Here is a 16,095-nt window from a genome sequence, read left to right on the forward strand (position 1 = left end):
TATTCATTTGCCTGAAACATTTTAGAATCTATGTCCTAAGAAAGTGTTCATGTGAGTGTATACATTTTTTATATGGAAAACTAAGATTATTTATGAAATTTTCCATAAAAGAAATAATCTGTAGTAGCTTCATTGTGTTTTCTCTGCTTGCTTCATAAACTGACTTAGGAAGATATATCTTACATGCATGATAAACTTCCTAGCATGTACTTGAATCTTAATTAAAAGCATTTAGTAATGAGGTGGCAAGGGAAGAAGTCACACAATTGGTTTGGTGCCAACAGTTTATAAACAACAAATACATCTATAATAAGTTCCAAGAAGAGTGAGTTCAACATACAGAATTAGAAACCCAGTCACTGTGAGTAATAGAAGTGGCATCTAGGCAAGCGTTGAATACCTACTATCCCAGAGTCTGATTTCAGTGCTCCCTTTTGATTGATTTAAAGAATCATCACTTAGAGGATCATCAAAGTATATGATTTATGGTGCAAGTGTGTTACTTTCCAATTCCATAAAGATACTGCTTTTAAAAAAATCTTATCATCTGAGAATTGTACTGTATGAAATTGATTTGACTGTTCAGAAACTTCTTAATCTAATTTTAGTTTTATCACCCTCTGTGAGTAAAAAGCTAATTATCTTGTTTATTTTTTGTTTCCTTGATTAGTATCTGTTTGCAAACATCTTCCACGTCTCAGACTAGCTTCTGTGAGAACAGGATCTCTGTTGTGCTCATTACAATATCCTCCGAGCCTAGAATAGTGCCTAGCAACAGCAGGAGCTCAGTACCTATTTGTTGAAGGAATTAATCCTAACATATTAGGAATGGTTTAGTTTCTAAAATACAATATTTCACCAACACTTTTACTAAATGCCAATACTCAATTATTCTATTATCAGCCTGCATATTATAGTGTTCCAAAATGCTTGGGCACGTTGAACTTTCCCTTGTGACTTGTCATTGCCCATTTTGTATGAGAAGATCTGGCTAAAGACTTACGTTGAAGATAAGTATTGGAAAGAATTCAGGACCAGGAGTTCACAGATCATAATTTTAGTTCTGATTCCATTCACTGCATGACTTTATGCAAGTCACTTTGCCTCTTTGCTTTGGTTTGCTCATCTGTAAAATCGACAAAACAAAAACTTTCTAATGACTTCTCCTGATGCCTGTGGAAAACAATGAATATGAAATAACATCCGTATGTGGCTAGCATTGTGTCTGACACACAATAGGCACTTAAAATTACCTTCCTCTCATCCTTCTTCCACCTTTCTTTCTTGCGTAAGATAATATTAGTTCTCAGTGCAAGGATGTAAATAGGTTGGTATTTAACAGACATTTGCAACATCCCTTCTAGGTTTGTGATCTGTTTTTAACCCAAGAAACTATTGTTGTCCATAGAAAGAAACTTTTTTATTAAAATGCATCCTTGCTCCCTCCTTTGGGGCCATAAAAATACTAGTTTCAGGTCCTCAATAAATAAAATAAAGCCTTGTTGATATTATTCTTCTCCTCATCACAATCAAAGCTTTAGAAATGCAGTACAATATAGTGAAAACATGTACTACATTGGGAGAGAAATAATCCTAATTTGACTTTAGCCTGCTACTTACAGGCCATGTGACTGGACAAATATGTAAACCTCTCTGAATTGCAACTTCCTCCTCTGCAAAATGGAGATTATATCATGTGTCTAGCTAGCCCCTCTCTCATCAAAGAGATAAAGAGATAGTGTATGTGAAATCATTATTATATCATATGGATAGAAGACATTAACAATCTGAATATATCTCTGTACAGCAGTAAATTTACACTATTTTTCTTGCTAATTTCTTTAAGGATAATGTTTCTTTGGCTCTTGTCACTATCTACCATTCACCTGTATTAAAGACTATACTACTTGATGGAAAGGATTTTAATTTTGATGACAAACTCATTACATATCCCAGTCTGGCTCTCTGCAAGTACCACAAGTAATCAGGTAATTGTTCTATAACACGTAGCATTTATTTTTCCTAATATATAAAAATTGTAAAATACTGTAACTAATATATGTATTAGTATATTTCTTATATGTAAGTATGGATATATTTATAATATACTTATAGGCTGAATTAAACAAAGCCAGTTTTAAGAAATAGTCTCTGTCATAAACTATAGGTACTGCATTTCAAGATATGATAGTGAGTCATTTGTTTATCAGAAAATATATTTCAAAAAGCAAATATATGCCCTGGGCAGGTAGGTACCTCAGTTGTTTAGAGCATTGTTCCCATTCGCCAAGGTTGTGTGTCCAATCCCTGGTCAGAGCACATAGAAGAAGCAACAGTAAATGCATAAATATGTGGAACAACAAATCAGTGTTTCTCTTTCTGTGTCCTTCTGTCCCTCTCTCAAATCAATAAACAAAAATTAAAAAAAGCAAATATTTCCAAAGTCTGATACTGTTGTAATTAGCTAGTTATTAGTAATAGGAAAGGAGCAAAGGGAAGGCCAGACATTATAGTATGTTCCCTGCAAAACACTGAAGGAGGGATCCAACAAAGGGAAGATAGATGCATGCCCAATAATGTTGGGATGACATAGGAAAGATATTTACCTTTAATTACACCTGGAAACAGATGATTGGCCAGGACGGGAGTGACTACTGCAAGGGTTTGAAAATTTGGGAATACATAATATCCTAAGCAAAGGAGTTTGCTCTCTTGTTGCTGTGGTTGCTCTTATTGCTCAGGTGTGCTTGGCTTCCTTGCATTCACCTGTGTTTCCTCCACAGTCACATGGCCTTGCTGACCCCACATGCAATGGATTGATGGAATGCAGCTCATCTGAAGCTGAACTGGACGACGCTCCAACATGTAAAGGAAACTGGACACTGGTCTGTTTCTGGCTGTACTGAAACCCCAACTACACTTCTTTTATGACTGGACTAAGGCAAATAGGACTTTGGAAACCCAGGGGTATAATTCCACAAAAATAAAGTTTTCTACTACGTCGCATCCTCCCTTGCAAGTCTCGGAAAATTTCTTTTCTCAGGATACCACAAGAACTTCACTCCCAGCAGCAACCAGGTAAGACAAGGCATTCTCCCCTCTGTTAACAAGTCTATATAAAATATATCCATTTGAAAATATATTTACTGTCATTTTGTTTTGGACAAAAATTATAAATTAAACTTAGTGTGTTTCCTAATGCCCATATTACATGCAATTTAGTTAAAATCTGTCCAATATTTAAAAATAAAAAAGGTCATAGAACAAGTAATAGCAAAATTTCAAGTGGTTAAATTAAAAAAATCAACCTCACTTTGTTTAGTTTAATGAGTCCATATTTATCTATTATGACAATGCCCTTCGTTTAAACTGTGGATGTTTCTCAGTTATTTTAATGTCACTTTCTAAATTGATAAGCTTTATTTGTAAATGAGCGTTACTGTCAAGCTGTCTTTGAGTGAAAAAAACTGGAACCTGAAATAATGATTCAAAGTCTTTCATTTTGAGGAAAGTAATTATGCAAATGTTGCTACATCTTTCTAGTATAGTGAATAAAAATCTCATAATTAGCTATTCTGCAAAGATCTATTAATATAATTTTGAGTTCAGAGAGATTTTAAGAAATATATTGAGAAACTACAGAATAATTTTTCTGTAGAAAATAACTGGAAGATAACACTACCCCCAACTCAAAATCTTTACTTTTCTATTTCAGCATCTATTATGGAATTAAAATTTAAAAAAATAAAATAGAAAATATGGAATTATTTGCTTGTTTGCTGGAGAAAGTAAGAGACACTCAATTATTAATGATTTCCTTAGTTGAAAAATATAAAACAAATGACATATACAATTAATATTCAAAGCATATTTAATTATAATTATAGTTCACAGATGTTCAGGAAAAATTAAGAACTATAGTCATTTGAGGTTGAGTTGCAATGCAGAAATCCCCATCCTTTGATCCTCTACCTTTTTCTTAAAAATAAATATCTAGTTTAGTATTTAGATGTTCAAATGCTTGGACAATATGAAATATCACCTAAATAGTAAATATATCTTGAGAACTTATATGTAGAATCTAATGAACAAAATAGATCCAGAGACACAGAAGCATGGAACAGCCCGGGGTGTGGGCTGGGTCCCCAGCAGGGGGCGTGCAGGAGGCAGCCGATCAATGACTCTCTCATCATTAATGCTTCTCTCTCTCTCTCCCTCTCCCTTCCTCTCTCTGAAATCAATACAGATTTAAAAAAAAAAAAAAAGAAGAAGAAGGAGAAGAAGCAGCATGGAACAGACTGAGGAATCTCATCTCAGAGGGAAGGGTCTGGGAAAGGAGAGGGGTGGAGGGGGTCAATGGAGGAAAAGGGGGGAACATCTGTAATACTTTCAACAATAAAAATAAATTTAAAAATAGTAATATTTAAGTAGAATAGATAGACTTGCTGAAATTTGCCTATAAATATACAGAAAATGTAATATGTCAAAAACTCATTATATTAACTTTCACTGGGTGACCATAACAGTACTTCTCATACAGTAATGTACAAGGTGTCCCAAAAAATGTGTACAAACTTTAACAGCTGATAGCTCAACTTTGAAAATGAAATGTATTTTAATAAACACTGCCTTTATAATTATTTAGAGTGTGTGTATACATGTTTGAGGGGACATCCAATATATATGAATCTACTGGATCTTATTAAATTGCAGATTCTGTTTCAGTCTGTGGAGGGGCTTGGCACCCTGCATTTCTCACACATCCCCAAGTGATGCAGATGCTGAGGATCCTGACTATACTTTTACAGTGGACTAGAGGGTACTATCATATAAAGTGTTAAGGCAAATGCAGGCCACCACATAAGCATCTGGACAAAATGTGAGACAATCCTCTATATACTCACTGGATTTTACATCATAGATAACACGCTTCTGTGTTATCTATGTCACCCTCCATGTTGCCTCTGTGTTGGACTTGCTTCCAAGTGGATTGGATGTTTTGGTTTCGTGCCTTTCCTCTAGGACAGTAATGTGATACAATCTGCAAACAAAGATGGATGAGCCAAGCCTTCCCAAGAGGACAGGCAAGTATAGAAAACTGTGTGGGAGTTTTGGAACCCAAAGGACCTGGTTAAAATTCTGGTTCTGGTTACTAGTCACGTGGCCTTGGGCAAACCACATATGTTTTCTGAACTTCTGATTTTTATTTCTGAAGTGGAGATAATAATAGCAGCTAACTGAGGGTTTCTAGGCTCCAGTCACAGAATTAAGTGTTTTAAATGTATTTTCTTATTTTATCTTTACAAATGTCTGAAGTAAGTACTATTATCATCTCCATTTTATAGATTAGAAAATTAAAGGACAGAGCAGTGAAGTAAAGTGCTCAAAATTACAAAGCTAATATGTGGTATTAGTGGCATTCAAAGCCTGAAAGTTTCAATCCACAAACCACTATGCACGTTTCCCTTGCAGGGCTGCTGTCAGCATCAAAGCTAATTATGAAGTAGAGGCAGAGCAGTGCAGCAGATAGGCATCAAAAGATCCCCTTTATAACTTATAAAACTGATATAGGAGAATATGTCTTCCATGAGAGGAAAAGTACTGTTCTTGACACTAAACCTCTGAATTAGGGAGACTTATCTGCCTAGGAAACAGGCAACCATGGAACACTTAAGCCTTGCACACAGAGACTTGCCCTTTACTGCAAAGCATTTACAGAACCCAGAGGGTGGGTGAGGTAATCACTGAGCTACAAACATGCTCAGTTTCTTCTCCCAAATACATCATTCAGAAAAGTCACTAATGGAGCTCCCACCACATGAAAGAAAGCAAAAGTGGTAGAAAATAAATGATCCCTACAAGCAATAAGAGTGCCTTTAATCTGTACCTGAAAATTACATAAATGATATTTATTATACATCTATCTTATTAAATATTTGAGAATCTCAAATAAGACTTGCTACACAACTTTCTGCTACCAATTAGTCAGTCATTTTCATAAACAAACAAGCGAGATAATTGATCCTGAGCAGGGCACAAATGCTAAGAGAACTGTCTAATGTTATAAATAATAAAATAAACATCTGCTCAATTTTAAAATTCAGTAAGGTAGATCTATTAGCAAAATATTTTTCATCTAGGGATTATTAAAAGTGGCATTTGATATCATTAATCAATGTTACTACAACATGTTTCTAAGTTTTTATAATAGCTCTGAATTTGAGGAAAAAATTTTACTAATAGCATTTGTATAAATATTCAATTAAAAAGAGTAAAATATATAAATTGATTAAATAGAGTCTTAAAATAATGTGAAGACCAAGAAAGTGTTAGGTACTATAATACTAAATTGTATGTTTTGTAAGTGAAGTTCATTCACCTCTTGCTTGTTCAACATTGACCGTATCATTCACTGTTCAGTGCTGCATCATTGAAAACTAACCCGCCAACATTGCCCTTGCTATTTTTATTTCCTTATTCCAAGCACACTTGTTCTTTAGCTTGCCTGGCTCTTGAGTCTCTTCCTCTTTTCTTTTTTCCTCAAGTCATCAGCCTCTTCTAACATTTCTTCCCTGTTCAACTCTGACCCTACGGTTGTCTCTTCAACTACTCTGAAATTTTGCATTTTCCACTCCCTTGTCTCTATGTATTTGCAGTGATATTGACCTGCAAATTCCAAAACTTGGGTAAATACAACCTACTATTTTGTCCACTCCCACCTTAGGTCACTGAGATGGGCCATCTCCCCATAAATATGAATATTGATACAACCATAAACTGGTGGATTCCAACCACAGCTGCACTCTCAGCAAAGCCGGGTAATTTATTTGTTCATGTGTCCCTGGGGAGATCCTTCTTCCATTTCCTACATTTATTCTTCACAACCTTCCACTCATCTCAGAGGAGAATACAAATCACAATTCTCTATTCATCTCAGAGAATAGATGTCTGCAGGCAAAAACTACTGCAATTTCCTATTCCCAACCTGTAAACTTATCTCTGTATATATAACCTTATTTCTATTGGTTCAGCCTCTTTCTTTCCAAGATGTATGTTTCTGCCATTTCTCTGGGTTACATCCTTTCTTGTCTCCTCCGAAATCTGCTATAACACTAGTTTTTCCCTTTACTGTATCTTCAATCTATCTCTATTTTCCAGCTGGTTTACTTTGGCCTATAAATATTTTAAAGTCTCCTGCACATTAAAAATATTCAGCCCTTGACCCCTCTATCTATGTCCCTTTGTAGCTACTAGTCTCTCTCTTTATTTTCTTTAGCTCTCAACCTTAAAAGGGGTTTCTATACTCACTATTTCCATTTCCTCGCCTTCCATTTGCTTTACTTTTTCATCTAGTCTAGTTTTTGTCTCCACTACTATATCAAAACTGCACCAGTCATCTCCAATGTATCAGTCAAGGCCCAAGCAGGAAAGAGATGGCATCCTAAAATTTGCTAATAACTTCATAAAGGGATTATTTATAAAGATTTGGGCAGGGTGTAGGGAAACTGCAGAATCCTAAGAATGCTACTAACAGTGGAGTCACTTTACTATCCTTCAACCTGAAGGGGCAAAAAAAGGAAACAGTTTCTAGATCTGGAGAATAGAGAAAGCTTTCTAGAGATGGATACTGAACAGAAGCTGTGACTTTCTGTCATAGGAAAAGTCTAGCATAGCATATGCTGACCACAGGGAGGGAGTAAAGTGAATAAATATCCAAACCACACTCTCCTCTCAGATCTCTTGCAAGGGCTCCCCAAAGTTTGAACCCAAATAAAAGTCCACTGGTGAAGTTTATACACATCAGCTTCCCAGGTACAGATCAGAATGGAGTGGATAAGAGTGAAGAGTTAATCTGGAGAGGCCTACAGTAGGTAGTAGGCACATCCATGTTCCCGGACCCAATGACCACTTCTCAATTCTTAACTTATTTGATCTCTGCAACATTTGACATTGTAGGTCCCTTTGACCATATTAAAATTGCCTCTTCAATAATTTATGCATTTTTGGCCTTTATCATTTATGACCTCCCCAATTGCTCTTTCTTGAATTTTTGTCACTTTTCTTTCTTTCAGCGTACATCTTACATATGGGTATGTTCCAGGATTTTGCCTTCAGCCTACTCATCTCAAAATGTGGACCTTAGTTTGATCCTAGTCATATCTAATATTTCAACTTGTATGCTGACAAATCCCAACTCTATTTCTCTAGGACACATTATTTTCCAGAGAAACAGCCTATATTTTCAATTATCCATTGGACATATTTTTCCAGATGTTCCTCAGGTAACTCCATTTCAACATGTCCAAAATATAACTTTCATCTTTACCCAAGTGAAGCTATTCCTTTACAAACCTACTCCTCCTTTTGAGTTCCCTATTTCAGGCAATGAAAACAATTATCCCACTATCTGTTCAAGCCAAAATTTTGAGTGACATCTTTGTCAGATTCATCTCCTTTACCCCACATATTGAAACAATCCTCAGGTCATTTCCACACTACCTAGTCAAAATACTTCTTATCTACTTTCTCAACACTGCCTTACTGCTACCCTCTTACATTAAGTCCTTATTTCTCCCCTGGACTATTGCTATAATAGCTGAATGGATTTTCTTGACCTTGAAGGTCAGTCTCCATTTACTCGGCCACAGAATTATCTTTTAAAAAGGCAAATGTATTCTTAAGATTTCTCTTTGGGAGCAAAGTGGACAAGGTCGTTTCTGATTTGGCCCTTGCCTATCAATATACCCTCATTACCATTCTCTATGGTGATGTTCAGTAAAGATTTATGTAATAAATATAAAATAGACTGCACGCCGTTGCTTACAGTAATTGTTACCATATATAGAGGAATTACTAGGTGTTGAGCACTGAGTAAAAAGCTAAGTGTGAGGTTTATTTCACTGAAACTTTACAACAATTCTGTGATCCAGGTATTGTTTTCCTTATTTCGCAGATGAGGAAATGAAGCATCTGCCTAAAGTATGAAGGCTGGCAATTGACAGAGGCCACATTTTAATCCAGAGCTGTCTGAACCCCAAGCTTATGTATCTGGCAGTAAACACAGGGCTTTAGACCTAGAGCTCTAGAGTAGACTCTCTAATTTGGCTCTCTAGTTAGAAACTTACTAATAATACTATAATTAAAAGAAACTATCTAGGTTGAACACTCACAAAGTGTTTGGCACTTGGAAAATACACCGAAAATGTTAGCAATTATTATTAGACTCTAGGCATTAAGGCTTTCTGGGACCTGATAGAGTTAATTGCTTTCTAAAACCTCTACATTGATGCTCTTCTCCCCTCGTCTTCAATTGATTTTCTGTAGGAAGCTTGAACAAGAAATCCTGCTAATCCTCATTCTGCATACAAGGCAGGTTTTGCCAGATAAAAGGACTGCAGATTTTTCTCATTAGGCATTCAAGACCACATTCACCTGCAGCCTCACAGTGAGAACTCATTTTTTTTTTTTTAGCAATCACTTTGCAAGACAACTTGAAAGGCACAAGTCCAGATATAGTTACTCATTTTGTAGGTATGGGGTGGGGATTGTTGCAGTTGTTGTTTGTCTATTTGTCTTTGGGGGAAAAGTAAAGGAAGTACCAAACTGCCTTTATTAGTATTTGGTGAAAAATATAACACATCAATATTATATAAATGTGTGTAGGTAGTATTGGCTTTATGGTACACACAGACACACACAAACACCCCCCCACACACACATCTCCTTTCTTTCTCCTAGCCCACTCTCTGTTCTTACAGCATGAGTGAATGCTCCAGCATTATGACTACCTGCACAATAAAAAATGGCAGCCTGTGTCCCTTCTGTCACTTCCAGCAGTCCTAGACTAGGTGTTCTCTTGGCCTGCTACCTATTGAGAAAGCAGCGTGATTGAATGACCTTGTCACTTGCTTTTTTACTATAAGTACATGTTACTTTTGAACATTTTGTCCCATAGCTTCCTGAAAAACACTACACTTCAGTTTGTACTGATGAAATAAATTAACCATGCATACCCCTCCTCTCTACATCTCTCTCCCTTTCTCTCCCTCTCTCTCTCTTTGATTGTTTTTGGTTTAAGAATTAAAATAATCCCCTTTTCCTTGATGGTTTTTCACTGAAAACTACTTCCTTGGCTAAAACTCACTCTTTAGATATCATTACCTTTTATCCCCTTCTCACTCTGTAAGCTCACATAAAGAAGTTAATTCAAAAACATATCTTGCTCTCTTCCACTGTGCCAGACCCTGCAGTGGGCACTGAGCATTCTGAGAGGGATCAGACCTACTCCTTGTCCTGAGGAGCTTACACTTCAGGAAAATGGGTTGCCATCTGTTAGGTAGCTTAATACCATGAACTCGGTCATATTGGCCATTTTTTAAGTCATATAGAGCTACCTACACCCTGAAGAACATTATTAGGAAGCTTTACTTTTAATTTGGGGGATAAACATCAACCTAATTTAATAACCACATACAGGTTTCATAAATTGAATCACTATCATTATAAGATAAGCCAGAAGTTTTTTGTTTGTTTCACTAGAATTTCAAACAATTCTTATTTCATGCCAGTGTAATAGTTATTTTCAGTTATCTTAAAGAAGAGAGTAAAATACAGTGATGTGCTAATACATATTGCAGTGTGCATAGAAAGTTTTGACTCAATTCAGTGTTTAATCATTAGAAAGTTCATTCTTTCCCAGTAATGGGAATGTGTTCTTTTTCTTATAGATGAAAGAAAAAAAAGAAAGAAAAAAGAAAGAAAGAGAGAGAGAGAGAGAGAAAGAAAGAAAAAGAAAGAAGAAAGAAAGAAAGAAAGAAAGAAAGAAAGAAAGAAAGAAAGAAAGAAAGAAAGAAAGAAAAGAAGAAGAAGAAGGAAGGAAGGAAGGAAGGAAGGAAGGAAGGAAGGAAGGAAGGAAGGAAGGAAGGAAGGAAGGAAGGAAGGAAGGAAGGAAGGAAGGAAGGAAGGAAGGAAGGAAGGAAGATTGTATATGTCTCTGAGTGGGTAAGTGGGGTGGAGGTTGGATAGAGGTGCATGGATACTCTAATATTGTCCAATTCCTCTTGTAATAAAAAGCAGGTAATTTTGTTTAAGGGTAGCTAGTTGGTATGACTATGAGCCACAGCAAAGGTCACTAGGTTATCAGGAAAATAAAATGAACAGTCTCTAGAACTGGCTCTGGATAAAAATATAAATTATGTGATAGTGACCTTTGATGCAGCCAATCTTATCGTCTTTTAAAATACCAGACCTTTTATTTCTTTTATCTCTTAGATATCCAATGGCTTTCCATGACACTTACTGCTCTACCATTCCATTTAAAGAAAGCATCATATATACTAATAATTACCAATAAAGAGGTTCTATATATCAAGTATTCTTAGTAGCCTCCTCCTAAAAGTAATTGCATTTCAAAAGAAGAGTTTTGATGGGGGACAATGTTTAACCTCATGTCTTTCACACCATATCATGAAGCGGGCTATTTGGTTGGTTGTTTTTCATTTATCTTTATTGATTTCAGAGAGAAAAAGGGAGAGAGAGAGAGAGAGAGAGAGAGAGAGAGAGAAACAGAAACATCAATGATGAGAGTCATTGATTGGCTGCCTCCTGCACACCCCCTGCTGGAGATTGTGCCCAGACATGTGCCCTGACCAGGATTCAAACCTCGATCTCCTGGATCATAGGTCGATGCTCAAGCTCCAAGCCAGGCCAGGCCAGGCCGGCCATTTGTTCTTCATTAGTCTGTGTAAACCTCATTAGCTCTGGGTTCTGCTCAACACTTGTTTAAAAAGGAAATCTCTCAATAAGTGGTGCTGGGAAAATTGGACAGATACATGCAAAAAAATGAAACTAGACCGCCAACTTTCACCATACACAAAAATAAACTCAAAATGGATAAGAGACTTAAATGTAAGTCATGAAACCATAAAAGTCCTGTAAGAAAACATAGGCAGTAAAGTCACAGACATCCCACGTAGTGGAATTTTTACTGATACATCTCCTAGGGCAAGAGAAACAAAGGAAAAATAAACATATGGGACTACATCAAACTAAAATGCTTCTGCACAGCAAAAGAAAACAGCCTCAAAATACAAAGGTACCCCACAGTCTGGAAAAACATATTTGCCAAGGATGAATCTGATAAGGGGCTAATCTCCAAAGTGTACAAAGAACTTATATTACTCAGCAAGAGGAAGACAAATAACCCAATTAAGAAATGGGCAAAAGACCTGAACAGACACTTCTCCAAAGAGGACATACAGATGGCCAAGAGACACATGAGAAAATGCTCAACACCGCTAATCATCAGAGAGATGCAAATGAAAACCAAAATGAGGTATCACCTCACACCTGTCAGCATTGCTACCATCAACAAATCAACAAATGGCATGTGCTGGTGAGGGTGTGGAGAAAGGGGAACCCTAGTACCCTGCTGGTGGGAATGCAGACTGGTGCAGCCACTATGGAAAACAGTATGGAGGTTCCTCAAAAAATTAAAAATGGAGCTGTCTTTTGACCCAGTGATCCCACTTCTGGGAATATATCTTAAGAATCCTGAAACATGAATCAGAAAGAATCTATGCACCCCTATGTTCAGAGCAGTGCAGTTTACAATAGCTAAGATCTGGAAACAGCCCAAGTGCCCATCAGTAGATGAGTGGATTAAAAAGCTGTGGGACATTCACACCATGGAATACTACGCAGCTGTAAAGAAGAAGGATCTCGTACCCTTTGGGACAGTCTGGATGGACCTGGAGAGTATTATGCTAAGTGAAATAAGCCAGGCAGAGAAAGATAAACATCACATGATCTCATTTATTTGTGGGATCTAAAGAACTTAATAAACTGATGAACAGAATAGATTCAATGACATGGAAGCATAGATGAGACTGATGAATGTCAGAGGGATGGAGGAGGGCGGGTGGGTGGAGGGGGAGAGAGTAACCAAAGAACTTATATGCTTATATGCCCCACCCAAGGACATGGACAATGGTGTGGAGAGGGACTGGGGAAGGGGGTGAGAGGGGTGGAATGGGTTATTGGGGAGAAAAAGGGACATCTGTAATATTTTAAACAAAAATAAAATTAAGAAGGAAAAAAAAGGAAATCTCTGGGCTGCCAGGCTTCAAAGCACTTACTGATTGCTAGTGAACTAATCTCAACTAGGATACAAATGAATTGGTGGAAATAAGTCCTCCTTGCCTTATTAGTTCCTCATAGAAGAACACCATATATTGGATGGTCATGCAGCATGGGGTGTGACTGGCCATGTCAGAGGAGTCTGAGACACAGACTTTCTGCATTTTATCCTATTAAGTTTGGGAGAAACCATATCAACACTCAAAGATCTATTGCCATATAAGGCACTGGCATTCAAACTTTCAAGTTTTTAAAATTAATATCCATTGGAACAAATATATTTTATATCATGAATAATTAAATACACACATATGTAAACACACATATATATAAACAAAAAATTCCACAAAGCAGTATTTACCCTTATTACTTGAGATGTACTCTTGTATCTTCAATTCAATTTTATCCTATTTAAAAATAGTAAAAGAATTGTCATGACCTACTAAATTGATCACAACCCACTAATAACCTCAACCCACATGTATTTTAAAAAATCCTTGTCTCTTTCTTAGATTCATGAAGCTTGAAGCATACCTGTTCTCTGCCTCCCAGCTAACCTGACTAGAAAAGGGAGGTGCATCCTTAACTACTTTACTTACTACTAGGAAATGAGAAGAACCAAAGGCAGGGGTGTTCATTACAAAGTTATTTGTCACAGTTTTATTTTCCTCCACCTTCAATAGCATTATTAGGAACTATGATCATAGTTTTTTACAGATAAATCTTAGGTAGTAAGGAAATACACCCTTTAAAGCTGTTGTCTATATTTTTAAGTTTTAAGGTAAAATAAAATGGGTCCTTTTTTAATTTACAGTTTGGAGCATTTTAACAAATGTATATAGTCATGTAGTCAATATGATACTCAACATATAGACTATTTCCATCATCTCAAAAGTTTCCTTGTGTTCCGGGGGTAAAAAGGGGACATCTGTAATACTTTCAACAATAAAGATAAATTAAAAATAAATAAATAAAATAAAATGTGGAAAACATAAAGAAAAGAATCATCCTGTGAATCCCCAGGTTCTGGAAACTACTAATCTATTTATTGTTTTATAGTTTTACCTTTTCTAGAATCTCATATAAATGAAATCATACAGTATGAAGTCTTCCATGTCACTTAGCATAATGCTTTTAAGATTCATTCTGTTCTTGCATGTTATTGCTGACAAGTAGTACATTGTATGGATATAACACACTGTTTTAAAGACATTTTCCATTTCTTATTGATAGACAGCTGGGCTGTTCCAGTTTGTGGTTGCTATGAATAATGCCGCTATGGACATTCACATAAAATCTCAGTATGGACACACGTTTCTTTTTCCCTTGTGTAATTACCTAGGAATAGAATGGCTGGATCATATGATAGGTGTGTGCTTAACAATTTAAGAAACTGCCAGTGTTTATCACAGAGAATGTTCTATTTTTCATACCCACTAGCAATAAATGAGGGTTCTAATTGCTCCACACTATTGCAACTTGGCATTTCCAGTGTGTTTAATTTTAGCCATTCCAATTGTGGAAAGTTTTTTCTTACTGGGATTTTTGTCTTTTTATATGAGTACAGTGCTGCCTCGGTTTTTGAACGTCTCCGTGGACGAGCATTTCGGGTTACAAACGCCGTAAACTCAGGAGCAAATGCTTCAGTTTTCAAACAGGCCTTGGAAGTGGAACGTGCCCTGCGGCTCCCGCTCAGGGCAAGATCCTGAGGCCCAGCTGTCGGCTGTGGATCCCTCGGTTTCCCAACGTTTCAGAGCTCAAACGGGCTCCCGGAGTGGATCCCATTTGAAAACCGAGGCATCACCGTAATTGAGAAAGGAAAAAATAATCAAGCATATACACTACAAATGTCATATTAAATCACTGAAGGCACTCATTCCAGTACAAGAGCTAGCCAGATAACAGAGCACACTACTAAAATCCTTCCAAATCTCTCTCTCCTTATGATGCAATGACTCTGAAGTCCCAAATATGCATCGATTTTTAATACATCTCCTTTTTGAACACTGCAATGTTATATGCTAAATATTTTTTTCAGATGTACAATTAAAGCTTTCAGTATGCTATTTTATACTGTGAGGTTTGTTGGGTTTTTTTTGTTTTGTTTATAAATACTTGACAGGTTTAAGCACATGACAAGGAAAAGGTTGCAAACCTTAGTCCCAAGAAATTAAAACAAAACCACAATAACAGAACACAAAAGCAAAATTTGAACCCAATAACTCCATTTTCTGAGGAAAGTACCATCTAAATTAATAAGGTTTAGGACTTGGGGAATTAGAAAAGTGAAATTGCTAAAGGTTAGGGTCAAAATGGTGCTTGACCTTCAATTCTATGCCAAGGTACCAAAATATTTAATTACTTTTATTTGTTTGCATGTGTGTGTATGCATTCCACTTCATGTGTTGCTCTGATTTGTGTTACTTCTTTTACCTATCTAATCAATAATTTACTTAGTAAAATTTTCTATTGAAATTTCCTCTCTATCTCTAGTCCCTTCATGCAGCAACCACTCCTCACTATTTCAATCTTATCTGTGCTCTTTGTCTCAGCCCACACGTTTCTTCCTCTGGGAAGCCATTCTTGACCCAATCCCCATTTTAAGTTATGTGGCCCTCCTCTATGATCTTAATATTCAACCTATGCTTTGCCCATCACCCCTAGCCACACTGATCACCTTGTATTGTAATAGCACATTTATGTGTCCATTTCCCCTACCGGACTAGAAACTCCTTGAAGTCAGAGACCCAGTTCTGTTCATCGTTACACCAACCACACCAAACACAGCATCTAGTGTATAATGAGTACTCAGTAAATATTTGGTTAATTAATTAATGATTTCTCCTTCTATCTGGCTGGTGCATTTTAACAGGAGTCTTCAATGTCTTGAAAAGATGTAGCTAATACTGAAATTTCCATCAGGCCATAAGTTGAGATATTATTTGATTAGAATATCAG

At 36.5% G+C, this 16,095-nt stretch overlaps 1 pseudogene across 1 annotated transcript in view; it reads left to right on the forward strand.

Annotated features, from left to right (window-relative positions):
- The window catches only part of LOC308550923 (ubiquitin-ribosomal protein eS31 fusion protein pseudogene), a 1,162,334-nt pseudogene that overhangs the window by 1,105,170 nt on the left and 41,069 nt on the right, over window positions 1-16,095 (forward strand). The window lies entirely within an intron of this gene.

This window comes from Miniopterus schreibersii (assembly GCF_964146895.1).
Source record: "Miniopterus schreibersii genome assembly, chromosome: X".
Classification (NCBI taxonomy): domain Eukaryota; kingdom Metazoa; phylum Chordata; class Mammalia; order Chiroptera; family Miniopteridae; genus Miniopterus; species Miniopterus schreibersii.